At 40.1% G+C, this 20601-nt stretch overlaps 1 protein-coding gene and 2 long non-coding RNA genes across 26 annotated transcripts in view; 1 reads left to right on the top strand and 2 right to left on the bottom strand.

Moving 5' to 3' along the window:
* Nucleotides 1-20601, top strand: part of Ptprk (protein tyrosine phosphatase, receptor type, K) — a 499207-nt gene that overhangs the window by 345070 nt on the left and 133536 nt on the right. The gene's annotated exons all lie outside the window — the stretch shown is intronic.
* LOC120098805 (uncharacterized) lies at nt 2001-7335 on the bottom strand. Its single transcript, XR_010062801.1, has 3 exons — nt 7127-7335; nt 5124-5230; nt 2001-4675 (listed from the first exon to the last, which is right to left on the bottom strand). It is a non-coding gene; the product is annotated as an uncharacterized LOC120098805 (long non-coding RNA).
* The window catches only part of LOC134484965 (uncharacterized), a 37370-nt gene continuing 30955 nt past the window's right edge, over nt 14187-20601 (bottom strand). The window contains exon 5 of the long non-coding RNA XR_010062798.1: nt 14187-14375. This is a non-coding gene — a long non-coding RNA (uncharacterized LOC134484965). The remainder of the gene's footprint in view (nt 14376-20601) is intronic.

The following is a 20601-nucleotide window of genomic DNA, read 5'->3' as shown; positions in this document are numbered from 1 at the left end:
TATTGAAGAGGGAGGGTGCTTCTTTATGACTTTATGTTCTTTTCAATGCCTCATCATATGAAAATTTAAGTGTTACTATGACTACAAGGGACACAGGCTATAGCAACTAGCCAAGAAGATATTCTTCCCAATAGCAAAATGAATGGGGTGGTCACTATACAGCACTTGGAGGTACATGGGGTGAAGGTGTCAACATGTAAATCTCATCTCTTTTATTCTGCCAAAGAAGTCTACAAATGATAGCTTATTGATACTGCTGCTCACCAGTCATGAGCACATCACATCCAGTTTAATGCAATCACACCAGAAAAATTCTAAGTCAAAAAAAAAAAAAAAAAGAAAGAAAGAAAATAAATCTAAAAATTTTGTTCATGCAAATGAAAAATACCGAGGTTTTCTACACTTCTACAGAAGTGGGGACACATTTGGTGTTCCTACTGCTTCTTCAACCATTAAAGCAATTCAAATTGTAAAGCTAGAAGAATCCTTCACAAACTGCTGACTGATGGCATTTTGCAAATCACACTATTCTTTTTGCCCATCTCAAATGAGATGATTATTCAGTGAGAACTGAGGAGGTTAACCGTGATTATCTTCCTGATTAAGAAGTGCTTTGGGAATGAGTGAAGCACCCTTAGGATGTGTGTATGTGAGATTTGTCTCGAACAGGATTAACTGAGGGCAAAGATTCATCCTGAATTTGGATGGCTACATTCCAAGGGCTGTCACCCAGTCCTGAATCAGAAAGGAAGCCAGCTACACCTCCTTCCCTCTGTTTGCTTCCTGTTCCTAAAAATGAGCCTACAGCCTCCCTGTGGAGTGCCTTTCTGAACAGAATTGGTTGAGTTCCCAGATCCTTGAGCTGAAATAGGTTGCTTCTTTTAAGGTACCTGGTCACAGAACCAAAAAGATCAGAAGACATGTGCCAAAGAGACACAAACAAAACATTTATGCAAAACATTGTCCTTCTAATTTGAAATAGGTAGTAGTACATTCTACCCACTCAAATGCCCCTAGATCAATACAATTTTCAACCATTATTTTCCTGTTGCCTTTAAAGTTAGTTATTTTATGGTTATGTGTGTTCAGCCTGCATGTATGTCTCTCTGTGTTAAGCCTGCATGTATGTGTGCCACGTATCTGTCTGATGTACCCTAGGAGGCCAAGAGAGGGTGTCAGAATCCTTGGAAGTGGGATAAGAACTGTTGTGAGACCCTGATTTGGTGCTGGAAATTTTCACTGCCGACCTCTCTCTTCAAACCTTACTCCTCTTTTGTTTTCCTTTTTTCCTTTAATTTTTTCATTATTTAATTCTTTGGTGTGCTGCAAGTTGAGCCAGTGGCCTCCTTCATGCTAAGCAAGCAAGCATTGTACAATTGACCTTCCCACTCCATTCCTAACCCTTAATTTCAAGGATGTTTCTTTTTTGTTTCCCTTTTCTTTTGTTACGCTTTGGTTTGATATTTGAGACATGGTTTCTCTGTCTATCCAGGGTTGACCTTAAGCCTTGAATTCTCCTGCCTCTGCCTCCTCCAGTGGTAGGATTAAATGCGTGATCTACGGTTTCTGTTTATTACGTGTGTAATTCCTTATGAGGAATGTGTCACATTATCTTTTTTTTTTTTCTTTTTTCTTTTTTTTTCTTTTCGGAGCTGGGGACCGAACCCAGGGCCTTGTGCTTGCTAGGCAAGCGCTCTACCGCTGAGCCAAATCCCCAACCCCTACGTTATCTTATTGTGTAATTGTGTGGTATGAGTAGACGCCTTAATTTCTGTATCTTTTGAGTATCTTTCTATAGAGATGTACTCCTTTACTGATATGGAGGATGCTGTCAATAAGTGTTCAAATAATACTGGTGAAAAAATCCAGTCCACTTTTTAATGTGTGTGTGCTGTCAAGGCCGATTAGAAGTTCATGGAAGATGGCAGAAAAGTTCTGCTATAGTTTGCTCTTTTATGAGCTGCACAGACACACAGAAAGCCCAGTTTCTTAGGAGGTAGTGATTTTCTTTCTTTCTTTCTTTCTTTCTTTCTTTCTTTCTTTCTCTCTTTTTTTTTTTTTTGAGAATGAGAAAAGATAGAATCTTGGATTTGGGATTTCAATAAAGTATATAGTAAATTTAACAAATACTTCCGTATTTTGTTCACATGGTTGTGGTACATTAATGTGATTGCAATAATAACCACATTAGAGCTCAGCAGAAGCAACCTTCTCCAGAGATGAAACACAGGAATCAGGGGAGCGACTGTCCCCCGTGGCATGTCCTTGCTCTGAGATCACAGCCCATAATTTGTGATGCATTATCTTCTGCTGCGTTTTTAGTATGCATTTTATTTTATTCCCCTAATTACGGTAGAGTTCTGAGCTGTACAATAGTTTATAATTATTTGTCTGAAAAATTGATTTGAGCCTTGAACACATCATTTTTCTCGTTCATCAATGGGATTAATTCATTTAAATTGTTCACGCACAAATCACCAAGCTGTGTTCCTTCCACAGCAAGGGAGAGGCTTGCAAACAGCCCTGCCGATGGGCCGAGGCACATTTGCTTCTTGATACAGAGCATTACCGTTGCCTCTCATTTGGTGGTAGTTAAGATAGGAAAGAAACTCGTGCTTGGAGAAGTAGCCAGGGTTCCTTAAACAGGGTCATCGATATCTTAAAGCTCAACCCAGGGTTTGTTTGACTTAAACAAACAAACAGAAAAAACAACAACCAAGCAACGAAAACAAACAAACAAACAAACCCCCATTAACACTACTTGATTTAAAGGAAGGCATTTTACTCAGCCAGGCATCCTGGTTTTATTTCTAGCTGAGTAGCACTGTAAGAATTTCAGCCAGACCCCAGCGAGAGATGAATTTCTGTTATGTTCTGAGATGGCTCCTGCCTGGGAGCAACACTGAACTAATTTTGCTGTTGAATAATAGTTAATTAACCTGTCATCCCACATGGAGTAGACTAGAGAATTCTAGGTGACGGTCTCTCGTGTGATGTGGCTGCCCTTAAGGACTCTTATTTTTATATTGATTAGACTCTTCCTCTTTGCCTCAGATCTCACCCTGTCACCCATGTTTTGCTACCAGGGACAAGTTTTTTGAGCAGAACCCTGTTGAGATCTGGAAAACATCTACAGTGCAGTCGCCCCTTCGTCTCACAGGGACTTGAGTTATGAGTCCAATGCTCTGTCCTGTGCAGTCCGTGGTCTATTATCTCAGTGACGCTTCTTTAGGGATTGATTTTTCTTTACTGTGGATCACCTTTCCCTTGGCTCTGTCCACTTAAAATGGAAGAGGGAAAAAAAAAGAAAAAGCTTGGACAAGAGCACAAACCATCTGGGAAATAGAAGAAAAAGTAGGCATTTTTAATCTCACAAGACTTAGGATGGAGAGAAATTATGGCCTAAGGCAAACACGGCTCACTCATGCAGTAAGGCTCATGTGATTCTGTGAGCAAAAGTTGACCACCAGGCCACAGCTTTCAGAGTTGACTTCCTTCTAAAGATTATAATTTATTCAGTTGTTTGAATGTTCCTATCAACTCTGTCCAAAGGTGAAATCTTGCCATTCCCATACCAGCACCATCCTCTGTGGAAAAGTAGTTCATTGCCTGACCATGCATTTCCCAAGTTGGCCGTACATTTGGTAAATGAATTGCTCTGGCAGTAGACTTTTTTAACTCACTGAATGTGGTAATTTGAAATAACACCCTGGTCTTTCCCCTGTTATGGTCGGATTGTATTGAGTTCATGTATAGGTGTGTAAATTGCATGACTTTAATAGACAGTCAGGGAAAGCCATGCCGAGACATGCTTGGGAGAAGTGTGGGATAAACATGGGCAATGTTCTGGGTGGGGGTATGTAGCAGTTAGTGGGGCCACGCTCAGAGACAAGACATGTGAATGTGTTCTGACTCTCATGTATGTCATGGTAATAAAAGGCATGGCTTGCCGATAGTGTTTATTTATTTATTGCTGAGAATATAACCTTCAAGAGTCTGTGATGTTTGCATTGAAATAAACTTGATGGTAAAGATGCTATGAGGATACAAAATACAAAACAGAAATTATAGCAAGAATAAAGCAGAACAAACAACACTCCCATGGGCATACCTTACCTCGTAATCTTAGGAACTGGTTTCTGCAGTGTTGTGATTGGAAAATACACTACGCCTGGAGAAGATACGCCACTCACAGTTCTCACTGTGCTCTTCTAGCTTCCTGCCGGACACTGGCAGCAGAGCTGCAGATTCAGATCCGGAAAGGTCATTGTCTGAAGGGGACATTAACAGACGTCACTCTCAAAGTCTTTAGACATCAAAGATAGAGCGGAATGCACCATTGTTCTTCTTGGCACACCCCACCCCCTAAAGTGTAAGCAAGATTAAAGTTACATAAAGACATGATCACACCTCAGGCTGTGTAATAAGAATGGGAGTCAGGATGTGCTGAAGAAGTGTAGCACCTCAATTTTTTTCTAAATACAATCAGCTTGGTGTTGTTCTGGAGGTAATGATGTTCAACTTGTGAGTGTTCTATAAAGCATTGTGTTTATACTCTTACGTGTACAAGTTGGTTTCCTTTAAAACTTTGCATTTTCTTCTCTATTCCAAGAATGTGCTGGTACTTCCTGTTCTCCTCAGCTCAATCTGGTGAGCTTTGGCTGCATAACTTTTCCTGTTAATAGAGAGCAGAAAGTGTCTTTGATATGACTTGTCACCCCCAAAAGAAAGAAACACAAAAACTTCAGCTTGCCGTATATGATTCCTTAATTCCTCATGACCAAAACTAGTCCCGAATCAAATTAAAAAACAAAGTATCAGTGTTTCATAACATCAATAGATTCAGCTTCAGGAAAGCTAGATAGTAGGTTTTGAATGAGCCAAGTTAGTAAGGAAAATTCTCCACGTATGTCAGGCCCTAACAGCCGTGCTGTGATGGCAGACCATGACAAGTGTCAAGGTGTCAACTGAGAAAACACTCCACGGGGGTATTAATGTGGAGAAGGGTAATGGCAGGATATCAGCACAAACCCACTTAAGTAAATGGAGGGAAACATCTAGGCGATGCAAATACGTGATTTTCAGAACAAGAAAGAAGACGGACTAAATCAAGATGGTCTTACCTCTGCAAACTGAGGGTCAGGTCGCAGTATGCTGCAATGATCGGATCTCAACTGGTTCCATTTAGTCATTTTACAGAAAACTCATCGGACATCTTTGCTAGGCAGCACTATGGGAATACATGTCGCATTATTTGCGTTCCTTGTGTAGCAGTCCTTCTCTCTGTCTACACCGGAGCCTCACATTGATAAGGGATAGTCTATTAACATGCAAATTACCTTGCCTTTAAAATAGCTCCAATATCAGAAAGTTATGCTGGGCTACCTCTGAAAAACCAGTATGAGCATAATACAACTTCTTCACATTCAACTGAAAACGTCCTTTTGAACATTTCTGCTGTCGATTCTCAGCCTTTTGGCTAAGATCAAGCGATGACTATTTCTGCTACATCTTAGCAATTTGCATCAACTTGGCTCTCTTTTTTCTGGTATCTTTGTGTAATCCCTGCCCTACATCCTTAGTGTAGGTGAAGCACAAGTGTTACACAGTTTCACCTGTGTCTTGTGAGTGCATATGTCCTCTCCTTTGGGCACTGTGCCGCCATGCAGAAAGATGTGCATTTCTGAGGAGAGTGGATATGGTGTCGATTCCGAGTGCTTCTGGAGTCTAATGGAGGCGCTGGAATTCTGGATGTTTCCATTGTGAAGGATGTTGGCCGAACCCTAAGTGATGGGAAGAGATGCTTCCAAGCTGAAGCATAGTGCCTAAAGCAGCCGAGAGTATGTCTAAAATTTGGTGGAATGACGAGTAGTGACCATATCACTTGTCTCACTAGTCAGACTAGTGACTTCGGTCAGCACCCTGCCCCATATAGTTTTAGTGATTCTTTAATACTGACAGCCACGTTTTAGAAATGAGTTACTTTATGTGACTCGTGGATGTGAGAAGGAGTGGGCTCTGATTCTTGCCCCTTCTCTTAATCTTTTTTCTTTCTGTTTTACCTTGCCCAATTTTGTTTTCTCTTATTAAATTCTATTTTGCTGTTATCCCCTAGAAGCCCATTTGGTTTCCGATGACAGATGGGTGTGGTCCAGATGGGAAAGGAGGAGGGGAGGAAGTGGGAGGAGTAGAGGAAAGGGAAATTGTAATCAGGATGTATTATGCAAAGAAAAAACTTCTCAATAAAAATATGAGTTCTTTGCAGAAACTTAACAAATACATTAATCTATAGTTAATACAAGCTTACAAACATTTGTAAAGCAACCCAAGTTAACCAGGTATTTTGATAAAAACAAAGGTGTTTATACTGACTTCAGATGACAACTGATGTCTTTCTGCTTCAGAGTCCATTTTATTTCTGCTGTTTATTTAGTTTTTACGGTATCAGGAAAATTCTAATTCAGATAGATAATATGTTATTGAAAACCATAATTAATAACTTTTGGCCATTCAAGGATAATCTTTTATTAAGCTGAGGGTACAATAACTAGAAAATGTTACTTTCATGCTTAATGACTAAGGGTTTTAGTACTGTTCTTTCTGTGCTAACTGGCAGTTCCTGATCTGGCTGGAATAAACTGAAAAGCATTACTGGGTACCGTTTTGAAGTGGTGCTACATACACCATTCAGTACAGTGTTCCAGTAGACAACATAGCACACGTGTTGTGTTAGAGATATTTTTCTAATCATGGTCTCTTCAGCACCAAAATCAGCAAATGAGCCATTCATCTCCTTTCCTAATTGATTGATATATAGGTTTTCAATGTGTATTCTAATGATTCTGTAACTTTAGTTAGTATGCACTATAATGTCTCTTATTTCTTCTCTAATTTTATTAATTTAGGTGATGCGTTTCTCTTGGTTACTTTGCATAAAGGCTTTGGATCTCTTTCGAAGAGCTAGCTCTTTTTTTCATTGCTCCTCTATATTGGTCTGTTTGCACCCATCTCAGTAATCTATGGCCTGATTCTTTTCTGTCTGCAGATCTTTGCTTTGCATGGTTCTCAAATAAACAACTTAATGATGCACCTCAAGCTCTTAGGAAACCAAGAGCAGCCATCTTACCTTTACTAGTCCACCTGTAGCGTGCGTCATCACTGTGAGCTCTGATTTCTACCAAGACACCCTCCGAGGCACTGCTGGAATTGAGACGTGCAAATAGCAGGACGTTATCTCTCACTGAAAATGTGTTGAACAGGGCAAGCGATAGGTGTGAGACCCTGTGGTTACTGGCACTGCAGCCCTAGTGTGCTCATAATTGGTTTCTCTGTATAACTCTGATCAACTAAGTTAACCACTCCATCCTCTACAACCTAACCAAATACTAAGGTAATTCTAGTTTCCTTTCATAGTTGTTAAGACCAAGATTAGAAGGGTTAACGCTATTAAGTTATTGACTGGTATTCTACAGATGATGCATGTAATGTGTTTAGTAGGTAGGCTTAAGTCATAACCCTGGTGCTCATGATTGTGATTTTTATTTTAAAGTGGTATCTACTGGGTATAGTTGAGATATAAGTAAGTTATGAGGTTAGCCCAGATTTGAAGTCAATAGTGTCCATATAAAGCAAGTGAAGATTCAGAATGAAATAATCACGTGGGAGGAGACACAACTTGAAGCAGCGTTAATTCAATTGATGGAACATCAGAGATGGCCAGCAGTATAGGAGATCGGCAAGGGACAGTTTCTACATTGCAGTCCTAGAGAGACCCGACCCTGCCAGCGTCTTGGCTTTAGATGTCTAGTTTCCAGTACTGTGTGATTATACAGACAGTCCCTGACTTCTGATGATAAATAGTCAAAAAGCAAACAAACAAACAAACAAAACCAGCAGCAAAAAGAAATAGTTTAAAAGAATGCAAAGGAAGGTGTTTTTAATCAATAGATGCCATAATTTCCATGATGACTCTTCCAGAACTCCTGAAACCAGCAGTGAAATTCATAGTGTCATACACAAAATGCTCAGAAAGTTTAAAACAATATTACGATTGTGGATAGTTTGATCTGTTAATTGCACGCGCACGCACATGCACACACACACACAAATACATATATATATATGTATATATATATATATATATATGCTTAGATATAAATCCAGTACAGTTTCTTTATGAAGAAATCATACAGTACTAATGAAATAAAAAAGTACTTGTGTAAATAAAAACTTCTGTAGTATCAGTTTCTAATTAATCAAAATTAATTCAACCAAATTTAATTCAATCAAAATTATTCGTTGATGTCAATAAACCGACTCTAAAAGTTTTATAGTAAAGGCTTGAGACTAGCTAACATAGTACTAAAGGAAGAAAGCGAGCTGGCTGGCTTCCACTCTCTGATATGAAGAATATCTAAAAAGCTCAAGGTGTCAAAGAGAGTAACATGAGACAAAGAGTAAAGTTAGCAGCATAATGCATTAGAGAATGCAAACTAGGATCACACCAATTGAGCCAAGTGATTGGCACTGGTTTACACCAATGCAGCTATACCACATGGCCCGGCAATTTCATCCCCTTCCAGCCAATCCGGATCAAAGCAAACTTTATACCAGCCGTAAATGTAATCACCCCAGACCACACGCAATCACGGTATCTTTCAGTTACTGAGTGAATAAATTCTGACCCAGTAGTCTCCCCCTTATCCGCAGGTGTCCCGAACCCCAATCTCTAACAAATACTTGCACTACTCATAGAGCCAAACCCTTTCTGTGCAACCTTTATTCATTAATTTATAGATTAATCACAGATGAACCACACTGGCAATCGAACAGTTGTAGTTACATACCATAATAAAATCACCAGGATTGCTACCCTTAGACTTGGAAGACATTATTCTCGTGTTACTAGGCTATGGCCACAGTGCTATGGGTAGCAGATAGCACTGTAGACGCCATGGGAATTCTGGATGGAGGGATGGTTTATACACCATAGGAATTCTGGATGGAGGGATGGTTTATACACCATAGGAATTCTGGATGGAGGGATGGTTTATACACCATAGGAATTCTGGGTGGAGGGATGGTTTATGTCCCAGGAATAGCTGGACAGGTTGTAATTTTTGTCATGCTATTCAAAATGCAATGAAATTTAAAGCTGTGGGACAGTGTGTTTCATTGAGTACATTAATGTCTTAGTTGACTGGGGGTAACTGAAACCTGAAAGCACAAAACTGCATCTAAGGCATTAAGTGCTTGTCTTTTCAGGGGTCGGGGTGGTACTTCTCATGAATGCAGTGTGCCACTCGTTGATGGAAGAAATAAAAATCAGACAGACATAAGAACTTTTAGTGTGAAGAACCTAGCATGAAATTACAGGTATAGTTCTAGTAGGGAAAAAAAATCTTCAAGGCAAAATTAGGAGTGCACTGTGTTAGGATTGCAGTTGGGGGCAGGGCGAGAACCAGTGGGATGTGTCTATACCGAGGAGAAGATTTGCTGTAAAGAATTAGCTTGCTGCATTTGGAGTCTGGCAAGTCACCACTTTGTAGACACCAGGGAAGGGACAAGAATTCACAATTCCTAGACCCCTGAGCAGCCACTGTTCAACTGATATCTGAAGAGTCCTTCCTGCACGCTGGAGACTTCTTCTGTCCTCGAGGCCCATTTTTTCAATTGACTGAGCGATAGCAACACCAAGAAGGACACTGTATCACTCCGGCTTCACCAGTTGGTGCCAAGACACCAACTACAAACATCCTTCCGGGTTGACGTATAGAATTAGCAGTTCCAGTTGGAAGAGGTCAATGGCTGACTTGGATTTGATGACGAGAGATTAGTATTGGTATAAGAGACACACCGGAGAGGTTTTATAAGATAATAAAGCAATGGTAATATGTGGTAATGGTAGTCACAGTAAGACTAATTGTGGGGAAAACACCAGGGAAAGCCTGTTGCAGTGACACTCTACAAGGTGGCTTGTGAGAGTTCCCCAAACTATCAAGAAACTACATTTCAGTACAGTTTATATCCCAGAAGCAAGGGAGACAAAGAAGGAATGAAGGCAAAGAAAGGTGACACTGCGTAATAAGGCATTTGGTAATGTATCACGACGCTCTTTAATTTTAACAATATTCACAACAGAACACTACTCTGATATAAGTGGGTACTGTGGGACCATCTGAAATGTTTCTGTAAATCTTCATGGTTTTGTGATTTAGTTTTATGATTTGTTTATATTGTAATGCTATTGCTCGGACATTCAGTGGTGTGGACCTCTTGGGCCAGTGTAGATATTGCCAGTCCTAACTTCGTCCAAATGACAGTCTATTCCCACGCCATTCTGATGGCCAGAAATCCCTGTAGCCTGCAAACTTCTATAGAGGCTAAGCCTTCTTTTCCTTCCTAGTTTTTGGTGACTTAAGCCTTTCCTTAATTTTTTTTTTAAACTTTCAAATACACCACTGGAACACACCTCTGTCTACACCTCTGCTTTCTGCTTTCTCCACGTTCTGCTTTCCACATGTTAAGTGACTGTCACCCTTTCCCAGATGACACAAGCAAACTTATAAGATGCCTTTCTGTTATCCTTAATTTCTAATTGCCTCTGCAAAGGAAATTATTCAACTAAAGCCTGAGTTCATGTAGCAGACTTTGCGACCTACTGGGTGGCAAGGCAGCTGTTCAAACCATATCTAACAGGCTAACAGGTCATAGGTCTAAGATACCGACGTGCTCCTGTGGGTGTGGCCAAGGACGCATACCCCAAAATACACCCGTTTGTAGTGCGAATGGGCATACAGGCGACCTACCAAGCACTACAACTTCCCTAATAATGGCTACGATGAGAATTCGCATTATCCACATGCCATATTATTCACTGGTAAAAGCGTTCTTTTAGTTTTTATTTTATTTTGCTGATGCTCTCTTTGTAGCCATGGCACCGAGACTAAACAGACTTGCCTAAAGTTCAGTAGCTGTCGAATTCCAAATCTATGCTAATTAATAATGTTTACAGCAAACTTCATCTCAGACATGCCCAATCTGTAGACACGGGAGAGGACGTTTACATCAAGCCCTGTCAGCTTCTTGGTGTGAAGATTTGTCAGTCTTAGCTAGGAGGATGCCCTGACACAGATCACTAAAGCTTCTTTAGTTTTAGGATGTCAGGTAAAGTCTCCATTATCTAACCTTCCACTCTCCCTTTAACAGTTTCCAATCCCCTTATACTTTCTTATTCAGGTTACTCTCCCTTAGGTATAACCATCCAACCACTCTACCCCTCAAACACACGCATGCATTTCTATCAATTTGATCTCTGTCTTTCCCAAGGGTTTAAAAATTGAGACTTAATAATGGAAAGATTGGTTAAACCACACTGTGAGAAAGTGAACCATTTCCAGGAGCCATTACAAATGGGGAGATGTGAAATAGATGTGTCTGATGAAGTAAGTGATTCAGATAGAACAATTAACAGATGGCAAGAGCAATTACATATTCACAGTTCTGGCCAAGAGCATTTGGTAGATATAATTACCTTACAGGTGTTAACCACCCTGGATCCTAGAATGAGACATCTCTGGGCACTAAGAGACACAGTTAAATGACGGATGGTCACAAATTAGCAAACACCCTATTGGCTCCTTTTTTTTTTTTTTAAAAGACATAAACCAGAAAGCTAAATTCAGTTCTTGGAGTCTAATGCTAAGTTCACAAAAAGTGAAACTTAAATGGGCGAGCAGGTGTGGAGTAATCTTCACATTGATTGCTTGGGTGGGAAAATACTGCACATTAAAAGACATTTAAAATTCACTCAGCATTTGCAAGGTACAAAGTCCAAACAGGCAATCATTTATGGAAAAGGTAGCAGCTGTTAGGACGTATTCCTTTGAGGTTTTTTTTTTTTTTTTTTAATTACCTGAGTTTCATATGCAAAGCAGTACTTTTAGACCACTTTCTAAAAAATTTTTTTTCTGAGTTTGTAGTTAAGTTTTTCATAGCCTTAAGAAGATCATAATAGAATATAATTACAAGAATTTGTTACTATTTTTACCTCCAACTCTTTTTGACAAAAAGTTCTTTGAAATATCTAGATAGTCTAATGTTTACACACTTTCACATTAGGTCATGCAGACAGTTTTAGTTTATTTTCGTTTGAGGGTGGATATCAGTGTTTGGTCCTTTCACATAACATTTGAATTAGGTTGAAACTTTCAGTGAGGAAATGTTAACTACTACTTACACTATTTCAATTAAAACAGGAAAAGGAAAGTCCTCCCCACTGTGATTAACCGCCATGTCTGAATCTGAATTTGAGCATTCCTCTGCTCTGAGTGTGGCCTAATACACCCACACACACACACACACACACACACAAATACACACACACACACAGACTCACACACACACACACACACATACAGACAGACAGAGAGACAGTGACAGAGACAGAGAGAGACAGAGACAGAGAGACCTTTACTTTCTTTAAGTTGTACTTTAAAATGCTTGAGTTTGTTTAACCAAAGCTATTTCTAAAGCTTTTACACAAGTGTGACTGTTTCTCGGGTATTTTATTCTAGAAAAAAGTTATAATTCTAAATACTTAACCATTGATTTATACAAGCCTATATCCTGCCCTCTCCCTCAGCCTCCCTCTCTCTCCCCCTCTTCTCTTCTCCCCCCTCCCTTTTCCTCCATCTTGAGATGGAAGTCTAAGTGTGCTGACCAGGGTGGCCTCATACTTTTGAGCTTGTGGGGTCCCCCTCATGCAGCCTTCCTTTTAAGCCCTGGGATTCTGAACCTAGGCTACCGTTCAGCTTCCTATACTCTCTTTTAAACTTCCTTCGGATTTTTTTCCCTCTGTTAGTACTACATAAACAAGAGAGGATGGATTGTTTCTCCCCTAAATCTGAGGATTAAAACCTTCTATTGATTAGTTTATTATTTAAAAATATACTTTAAGACACCCAAGTTTCCAAGGCATTTGTATTATGTACTGGTACACAGAGACAGGATAATAAAAGGCTAAATGTTTAATGTAGTATTTTTTTCACTTGTAGGAACTATTTTAAGTAATGTAAATGTCACTTTACCAAAACATGCTGTAATTTTTCTTTAACATTATATTCGCTATGGTAATGATCGAGTGCATTTCATTGTCTTGAAATACACTGTAAAAAACTAAACTGATTTGTTTCTAATTTTTTTTGAGTAAACCTGATGCTTTCTCGTGTTGAAGGCATGACATTATTCTCTCTTGATAGTGGAATAATCAAGAAATAAATTTCCCATAAGCATGCATAAGATCATATATGGCCACATATTGCCACTTTATAAGTGCAGTCATTGGTTCAAGAATTTGAGTGTAATTGTCCATTTCTATTAAATACAACTGGGAATGTAGCTCGGTGTAGTGTGCGTTCCTCCTATGTCTGAGGTTCTGAATTCGATTCTGAGCAAACCGTGTGAATGTGTGCGTGTGCACTCTCATGTACACACACTCTCACCCGCATACACACAGTCATTGAATAATTTTTAAAACTTGACACTTGCCATGGACATACACTATATCTTTGATCCCTTTTTGTTGTTTGTTTTTGCTGTTTCCAAAATGAATAATACTAATAATACTAATTTGCAAGGTGGTTGATATCCCTGTGTTTTCTTGCTTTAGGATGAAAATAACTCAATTTCTAATCTGTGAGCTGTTTTATAAATAAAAAGACAAATTTGTAATCCCATACCATATCTTTTAAGCATAATATAATAGGTTCACATACCTCTTGATAGTAAGAGAGAAATGTGAAATCAAAACCCTAGATCTGAAAGGGGTTTTGTAGAAGAAGCAAATGTAACCATCCTTCCCAAGTAGAATTAAGTCTAAACTGTAGTATGAGAAACACATATAAAACTGAAGAGTACAGATAGCTTTGGTTAAGAGTGTTTTATGATAGCGCTTGTTTGCACATTTTATTAGTGAATGTTGAAGGAACAGATTCTTTTCTGGAGCACTGACAGTTTGGAAGACCTACTATATGTTAAGGAAATCTAACTGTTATCACCATGCTATTTTTCAAAGAAATTAACAATATAGCTGAAAGTCTATCCACTGGAAAATTAAATTTCAAAAAAGTTAATTCTGAATTTTTGACCCTCACATACTTTTATGTTAATAATACAAAGACAATTGGTAGAGGTGATTTTATTTTATTTTTGTTTTGGTGTTTGCTTGTTTAAGACTAGAACTTTCCGTGTAATCCAGACAGGCCAGGAACTTGCTGGGTATCTCCGATTGCCCTTCTGACTGGAATCCTCCTGCCTCTGCTTTCCAAGTACTTGATTAACATTTGCGCCCAATAACTCTTAAAGCTCCATGTTTACTTGAGACAAAATGACACAGTGGTTATGAAAGTAAACAATGAGGTAACACAGTGGTAATTTCTTAATTACTGAAAACTAGATAAGAAAGTAAATGGAAAGGATATAATAAATTATCTTAAGGAGATAAAAATCTAGACAGCTGCAGAATTTATACACAGTAGCTTTTAAAACGTTAATGTTTATAAATTGCTTCAGCTAGCATAACCAGCCTTAATAATTTGAAACTGTTTTCAAGTTTGCAAGTCTGTAGAACAATAAACGTCAGGCTCCTTGCACCGGGATTGCCTAATCTGTTTGTTTCATTCGATTACTATTGATTATTTTCCATACTTATTATACTCTGAAGACCTGTATTTCTTTCTGGAGTGCCTTCCGCCATGATGTCATCCCTCCTTAGGTCTAGAATTCTGCTCATCAAACATAAGCACTTAAAAAGCCAGCACCAGAATTTTAGTAAAGATGAACTTCAATTTTTTTTAAGATAATTCCTTATAATCATCTCCCGACATCCTGTTGTTAATTGTGTACCATTATCTGTGAGCCAAATGAACTGTGACTCAGAAATGTTTCTGTTGTTGATAGTGTTCACCCAGCCAATCAGAGGGCTGCTTGATATCAAACACTCCAGTTCTATGACTGTGCTCTTACCCGCATCTCACACTCAAGTTGGCAAGTTTACTTTTAATAGTGTGGACTCCATGGACAGGCTTAGGAAGAACAGCCAGATCCACTTTGAATCAAGCTTTGAATTCTTTCTTCTTTGCTTGGACATGATTGACTGACCAGGCACCTGTCTGGTACTTTCCTTTGGTTGTGAAACATGCAGTTTGTTACAAGAGTATTTTAGAGAAATACTTTGTCATTACCGTTGTGTAAGAATGTCCCGATGTCCCGGTGGTTGGAGTGAAGCTCCAGGGTAAAGTGCAGGGGTTGTTCTTGAGAAAGTATGTGTTGCTGTGGTTGGTGAATCTGCTCTGAACTCCCAGTGGTGGTGCACTTTCCTTGCTACCTGCCCCAGTGATCTGGATTCTCCAAGGAAAGACACACAGACACACACACACACACACACACACACACACACACACAGACACACACACACACAAACACAGACACACAGACACACACACACAGACACACACAGACACACACACACAGACACACACACAGACACACACACACACACACACACACACACACACACACACACACACCCTTCTATTTTAATATACCTTAAAAGGCTCAATGTCTGGGCCACCCCTCGACTCCCAGGTTGCTGATGCCTCCCCCTCCCATACTCCTGAGTTATTATTACTAAAATCCATCTTTGCTGCCCCAGACGCAGGCCTGCAGCCCCCCTGAGCCCAGATCCCCGTCTCTTACATGTCGAGAGTCTCTCTGTCTCTGCGTCCTACACTTCTCAAGCCTGGACCTTCTCCCTTTCTGGCATGGTGCCTTCCTCCTCCTGCATTCTTTGCTCAGGAATCCTAAAAGTCCTGCCTCTGTCTTCCTGCCCAACCATTGGCTTCCAGCAACTTTATTTACCAAATTTTATCAAAACCAACTGGGGGGCAGGGACCCTTAGCATCCTACATGTAGATGTGTTAATTCCCGTTAATTTCGGGAACCCAATTAGCATAATACAAGCAATTAACAAAATCCACAACAAGCATGCTGCTCTTCTGTCCTGGTTTTGCAACTTTAAAAAGCTGCTAGGGCTACCACACGTCTATGTTAATAAGAGTACGCAGGAAAACTGGCGTGGGCAGTGCTTTGCCACTGTAGTGTGATGACCTGAGTTCAGTCCCCACATTGCACATCAAAAACTCAGTGTGGTGAGCCATCCATGTGTGACTCTAGTGCTATGTGCTGTGAGCCGAAGACCTGTGAGTTACCGTGTGAACTATGACCTATGACCCCTGAGGAATCTCCCAAGTTTGTCCTCTGAACACAAACACACATGTACACACACACATGCACACACCCACGTGTGCCCATGTACATGTGTTATATTTAAAAAACATTGTATAGAAAATCTCCATCTTAGAAAAGATATACCTTAAAATGTGATTTATTCAATATTAGAGCATGTGTGTGTCGACTTTCAGACTTTTAATTCTAAGTTGAACACTAGTAATAAAGCATATCTTATTCATATCGTATTTCAGAATCTACTATACACTTTATTCAAAGTCTACTATATCAACTTTCAAAGTTGATTTAAGACGTGTATTAGCATACCCGTTTGATTAAAAAAGGAGTATATAAAGATTTCCTACTTTAGTATGAGATTTGCCTTTACTGTTTTGATTCATTTTAAATGGTTATTATTAAGAGGAGGTAATTACTTGCTAATTTCTTTTTTATAATCTAGCTTCCCTCGTAAACTGATTTCCCTGCGGCATCTGCCTATCTATACATTTCAGCCCTCTGCCACTCACTGTTACCTGAGTATATGTTTAAATTGTGCCATGGAGATGCATAAGCCTTTGGAACTAGGATGATCACTCCTGACCGAATGTGAGGTCATAGAACACGTGGCCTGGGCAGGTGAAGATGAGTCCTTTGTCATTGACATCTTATGTAAATAGGGTACTGGGCCCTAGAGGATACAAGGATCTCACTCACTAGGATGCTGCACGTGACCATCTACTCAGGAATAGTACACTGTTCAGATGCCCTGACGTCTAACCTGACTGTGAGGTGTGGCTGAAGCACAGGCCAGTTAGCCTGAAGTTGGCAGAGTGCTGAGTGCCCAAGGCACATACTAGAGGACTCTCCGTTGTATCATCATTTTCGGGGTGGGGGTAGCAGAAATGAGGTCCTGCTTCGATGCTAGTCTTTAGCACACTACGTAGCCAAGGGCGAGTTTGAGGTTCTGGTCCTAATGCCTCTACCTTCCCAGGGACTACAGGATTACAGGCCCATCCCACCACACATGTTTTAGGCAGGGCTGGGCACGCTGACATACACTCTAGCTCCCAAGCTGATTCCCATCCCTCGTCATCATCTGGAGCACAATAGGGAACAGAGGAGTGAGTGATGGGATTGTATTTTAGCATTATCAGTCCATGGAATTTTATCTTTATCGTTAAAGGCACGTGCACAGAAAGATGCATGCATAGCAAGTCATCCAAGGTGACACAGAAACATTTAATATCGGCTCCGCCTCTACACTGTCTGCCTGCTCTTACCATTCTCGTCGTGTCTTGGATTGGGCTTTTGGCCCTGCCCGGGGACTTTCCACTGGCAAGCCTTGGGAAACATTTCTCTACCACGTCCAACTAATTACCGTCTCCTGTTTATCTTTCAAGGTGCAGTATGAGCCCATTCTTTAAGGAAGGCTCTCTTAATGCCTTCCATCAACCGCCCCTTGCTATCTGTTGTAACAATTCCTTTTTCCTTTTGTAGCATGGACGACACTCTGAATCAAACTGCATAGGCCACCACTGGGAAGCATAAATAATGTATTTCGATATTAAGCCCAACACGCATGATGATATGGTGATATGTGGATATAGATGTGAATACGTAGGACATGGTTTCTTTCTTTGGAGTTAATTTCACATACGTGGAAGGGTTTGCTTCTTTGGGTTTAAAAATATTCTTATCAGGATAGCATTGAGAATGTTCGCTAAAAATCTTTTAAGACTTCGGCCCTTTTTTGTGAACTAGTGTGTAGTTCTGTGAGTAGTTATATTTTGTCTTTTTGTGTGTGTGACTATTAGCAAATAACTTTCTTTTATAATTGGACATGCAACAATGAAGAGAGAACTTGGGGTAGACAGGAAATAGGTCCCTCTCCATGACAACTGAAGTTCCGAGGAGGGAGGTTTTAGGAACACATAGCATGACTAGGAGCCCAACCTCAGGAAACTCCACTGGAGAAGGCAGTGTGCACTTGGCATACAATCTGCTTTTAGTGAGTGCACAGAGGGCTGTGGAATCACATATCGTAAAGGGAAGATGAGTTCCATGCCAGGCGAGACTTGAATTGCCTTCAAGAAATCACGCTACATTCAGGGAATTAGTCTGTTCAATTTCACCGAGGAAGAGAACGAAGAGGAACGTGGCCTCTGAACTCTATGTGCTAAACTATATTTAGCCCCTGTGTTAGTAAAGGCTTAGTAAATTATTCAGGAAGATTATGGCTCCTCTTCCCCTGGAGATATTATGTAAGGACACGGAAGCTCTTGTCTGCTCTGTTTTGACAATGATCGTGCCCTGGGCAGAGCAATTGCCATTTTAAATAACCTGTCAAGAATCCTTCCACTTCTCTGAACCTGTACTACACGTACTTTTGCTGTTACTACTGTTGTGGTTGCTGTTCTTGTGGTGGTGGTTGTGGCTGTTATTGTTGACTGTCACGTGCTTCTGGTGTGCTACAGGTTTTATAAGTTATATCTTTCCTTGCTAAGCCTAGAGAGATCACTGTGACTTCTTGTGCTACTCACTCTCCAAGATAAAGTCAAGCACTAATAACTCACATTAACTGTATCAGGACTAGTTTTTTAAATCTCTTAATAGTTTTTAATGTTCTTCCATGAAAGCAATACACATCTTTTATGAAACTCCATCCCATATACTAGTATTGGATGCAATTATTTTTTACATATTCTCTTCATTCTTTTTTAACAAAATTCTCTGCAATCAATCCAAAGTACAAGTACCAAAAACCACAGGTTAATAGCATTAAAATAAAATATACAATAACGGCTGGGCAGACGGCTTGGTGGGTGAAGTGCTTACTGTACAAGCATGAAAATCAGATGTCATATAAATTTCGGTCCAGTAACAAATACCTATCGTGGTAATGAAAATGAGGATTAAAAACTGGAGGATTCCTGGAAGTTTACATGCTAGCCAGCTTCCCATATGCAGTGCTGGACAACAGGAATTCCTGTCAAGGCTGAAGCCCGCGATGAAAACCTGAAGTTGCCCTCTGACCTCCACACCCATGCTGTGGCCTACCCTTCACATGAAGATTTCAGAATACACATCAAGAGGGATCTAAAGTATGGGTGTAAGCCCCGGTTCCATTTCTAAAAGTAACTTATGTGCCGAGCAAATATTTCTCCCAGCCAGATGTGATTCATCAAGATTTATTTCACCATTCATGTGCAGAGATAGTGAGAACAGAGCTAACATTAGAGGAATAAATTTATTAAAGCTGTAAAACTTTTACCAACACTCCCCCCCTCCGCCTTCACAGGCAAAACTGAGCATCCATTCAGCCGTAAGTCATTTATAGCCATACTTCCTGCGCACGAGATATCATCCTGGATTCTGGGAATATATAATGGATATGATGTTAGAGGCGCTCAGTGTCTGCAAAGAGGCACGGGAATATAAACTGATAGTTTCAAAATATAAGATCCGTGATACATTCTCAGAACACATGCGCTGTCTGAATGAGGAGCTGTGGGCACGGAAGGTCCTTGATCTAAGAGGCGGTACAGGTTGGCAAGGAGAGTTAGCCAGGGGCATGGGTATGGGAAAGAGCATTCCTCGTAGCATTAGAAGAAAGATCAAGCAATGGATCTTGGGTAAGGAGACTGCATGTGGCCCCGGATAGCTATATGTAGCGGGTAGAGAAGAAAATGAGAATGGTTTGGCAAAAAGATAGTGAAGAGGAAACTGAGCCTAGGTCACTGAGGAATTTGCTGTGCACTTTGCTATGGAGTTTCCTTGAATATCTAAAAATGGGATGAGGGATGCCTTAATGGAACTTAGAAAACACAGTTTCAGAGCTGGGGAGACCGCTCAGCAAGTGTAGCTCTCTGTTCCAAGCCGATGACCTGAATTCAATCTCGGGTACCGAAACGATGGAAAGGGAAAAACAACTTCCACATGATGTCCTCTGACCACATCACACATACTATGCACATATATACGCAGAAACACACACCCGGCAGATAGAGAGTCTTAATTTTTTTAAAAATGAAATCCAACTGTAAATATGTTTTGTTCTATTTACCATTGGGAACATGACATCATAGTTTTGTACGCCCTTAGGGCAACTCTTAAGATAGAAAAATTCTACTCTAGTCCTTCCCTTTTATCTTTCTAACCTATCGAGTAGTAACTCAGAATTATAGGCCGATGAAAATGATCTCTAGCAAGTCTGTGGTGGCTGGCAGTTCTGAGCATTTAGATCTAACGTGAACCCAGAAATGAGATATTTCAGCGCAAAGTTCTTTTTGTGAGCTGTCAGGATTGGCAACTATA

Source organism: Rattus norvegicus, chromosome 1 (genome assembly GCF_036323735.1).
Source record: "Rattus norvegicus strain BN/NHsdMcwi chromosome 1, GRCr8, whole genome shotgun sequence".
Taxonomy (NCBI): Eukaryota; Metazoa; Chordata; class Mammalia; order Rodentia; family Muridae; genus Rattus; species Rattus norvegicus.
The sequence above is the reverse complement of the archived record's forward strand: the minus strand, read 5'-3'. Positions and strand labels throughout refer to the sequence as shown.